Here is a 3,065-nt window from a genome sequence, read left to right as displayed (position 1 = left end):
TAGGCGTCTCTGCAGACCTTCAATCTGGTTAATGGCTAAAGAGATACTCAGGCTATGAAAGAATGTCTCCCCCATGCTTGTACATGTGAATCAAGCTCTCTTTTATTCCAGAGCTGAAAAATGGACATAATCTGCACAGCTAGAGCAGCTTTTTTGTTTCTAAATATATTCTCTCTTACTTCCATAGGAAGTGCGTTGTGAAATGGAGTCTGTTGCTTTTTTTTTTCTTTTTGACTACATCAGTTTCACTGTGTTAGTCACTGATTCTCTGTTAGTTTTTCATCTTACTTGAATTTTTCTTTCTGGGACAAAAAATGAAAAAGAAAATCACAGCAAACAATCACAACTTGCAGTGGGAATGAATCTGGACAGATAAACTGTGTTATGTCAGAGCCATTTCCTGATGGTTTTATATTTTACAAGTGGATAAGTGACAAAAAAATTCTGATGTGTACTACACATTTCCCAGAGGGCAAGAAATAAACTCTGTAGTCATTTAAATTCAAGGACACTTCATAATAGACTTTCCTGTTACTCTTGAGAAAATTTTTGCACTTTCAGAAGGAGAGTTCGAATGGATGCAAATTTTCTCATCACCAAGGTCTGCCACTTTATGGCACAAGCGTGCTGTATAATTACAACTATATTCTCCTATCACCAGTGGAATATCACCTTTAATGTATCCATCTCAAAATAATAAACACTAAGTTTTGTTTCTCTAGAATTATATTGCATGGAGTACATTTATTTTGTACAGTGTGGAACAGGGACAACCTTTGTTACACACAAGGCCTAAAGTAAAAAAGCCATCATTAGTGACTGGTTCTGCAGAAAAAAAATACATTAAATGATTAGAATTTTGTATATGTCTTAAAATAATACATTAAATGGATTTTTGTTATTTTATTTTCTTCTTTATTGGGAATTTGATATTGGAAATTGTGAGTGGATTTTATTAAGGTAAGGAAGTTTTAGTGTATTATTTGGATAAACTCCGTGAGATTTATCTGTAACTAATTGTGCAATAACCACATCAGTGATCTGTGACTGTCTTTTTCCTCACATGTGCGATGATAAGATCCTGTATGATTATAGGTACCCTTTGAGGGGGCTATCATGGTAGAAAATAGAAAAAAAGAAAAATAGGTTTTGTTGGAATAAGCCAATTGCAAAAAAGAAAAATAAATCATTCTTGCTATTTTAATATAGCTCTTACTAAGCCATGTGAAGCAACCAAATATTATCACTTAGTATTATCTAATACTGTAATATAGGACAGTAGTCCTGTGTTGAGCATCCTTAAGGGTATTTTTTTCTTTCTCCCTCGCCTGCAGCTGTTTAATGGCTCTTGTTTTGTTTCTTTGTTTGCCAAGGAGTTTCTTTGGTCTATATTACATCAATGCATTCTGTAACTGTTACAGTTTATCGAAAGGTTACATATTGGATTCCAGGAGAGGATTCAATAGTATATTTAGCCATATGAGGACAGACCCTAATATTTACACAGATTCATACTAAACTTGCAGACAGGTGCTTGAATTTCAGGCTTAATGCTCAGAACATGACTGTCTTTTCCTTCTTCGTTTAGATTCAGTGTTTCATTTTGAGAAGTTCTCTCTGCCTTGGTTTGCATATGTAAAGTAGGGTGATAATGTGAGTTCTTTCTCCTGTAAACTGTCATTCATGCTATGAATTTTGCATTGTCTTAGTACAGATGCGATTTCTCTGCCTTTATTCTTAAATTTCTAAGAGTAATCATATGCTGTACCCTGGAGGAGACGTTTGATATCTGACAGTTACCTGAGTTGAACTGCACCTTTCAACTTCTAGACTAGTATTTTAAATTCTGATTATCTGAGGGAATTAGTCTGTCTTTTAAGGGTATAATTTTTCTTTATTCTTTATGGGAGAAAAATCAAAATGCAAAATTAGAAATGGAAATGCAACATGATATTGGGCTTTGAATAGTGAATAAGCAAGTAGTTGTTTTGGTCTTGGAGAGAAAAAATATCATACATTTCTTTCAAAGGTGTTTGAAAGCTCTCTTTCTGAATCATGGTTATCTGCAGGTTTTCTGGTTTTAGGAGAAGGATGACACTGAACTGAATTGTTGCATATGAATTTTTATGAATTTTGTATTACACAACTCTTAGCAACAGTTGAGCAATGGAAGCTAAAGTGCTGTTTCATTTTATGGTGTTTTAGCTTTCATTATTTACTGTTTACAGCCGAGCACATAAGTGAGTTACTGGTTTCACCAAATAAAGAGTCATTGCCTTCAGTAATGACTTTCATTTTTTTTGCAGTTAACATATGGCTTACACTCCTCAAAAACAGACTGACTTTGAAATCAATAGTATTAGGACCAAATTATTGAAAGCAGGAAGTAGAAATTAAATTCTCAAAAGGATAAGAAGGATTGATTCAGTGGCACAACTGGGAGGCATCTAGTTTCATTTCAGATATACTCAGGTGCCCCCTCCAGCTCTGTCTCCAGAACATCACAGATCTCCCATAAGGACCCCAAGCAATGGCATAAACTTTTTATTAATGTACCAAAATTAGCTAGTAACATTTCAGCTACTGATTACTTTATGTGTATCCTGTGAGGATATAAAGGATAAAGATCAGTTTTTAGATGTGTGTTTACTTCCTGTCTGAGCTGTAGTTACCTGTAGTTATAGTTGTTCAACTAGGTAGTGAATGAAATGCAGTTTTCAGGAAGAGCTTTTAATTGTTGTATGACAAATTTTCACTACCTACTAAAGGCACTATCAGTTGCATGTCCTATAAAAAACTATGTAGAAAAAGGACAAGATTTAACATTGTAGAAACTACAAACAGAAATATGGGATGCAGAGGAAATCTTGGAATAAAGTGCATGAGTTAATAAATGCTTGTAACTTTGCAAACCAAGTTACTTTTCCTCTTCTTGCAGCTAATACTATTTCAGGATTGTTTCAGAGGATTTCAGATCTTGAGGAAAATATTCATAAAGGGAGATCATGCAGTCTAATACAAGACAGAATTTGTTTCTCAGTACCTGATTTATGTTAAAAAATTGT

The 3,065-nt window shown here is 34.1% G+C and overlaps 1 protein-coding gene across 1 annotated transcript in view; it reads left to right on the top strand.

The window, feature by feature from the left end:
- PRR16 (proline rich 16) overlaps window positions 1–3,065 on the top strand; it is a 19,980-nt gene that overhangs the window by 15,619 nt on the left and 1,296 nt on the right. The window lies entirely within an intron of this gene.

Source organism: Cariama cristata, unplaced genomic scaffold (assembly GCF_000690535.1).
Source record: "Cariama cristata isolate BGI_N322 unplaced genomic scaffold, ASM69053v1 scaffold3332, whole genome shotgun sequence".
NCBI lineage: Eukaryota > Metazoa > Chordata > Aves > Cariamiformes > Cariamidae > Cariama > Cariama cristata.
The sequence above is the reverse complement of the archived record's forward strand: the minus strand, read 5'-3'. Positions and strand labels throughout refer to the sequence as shown.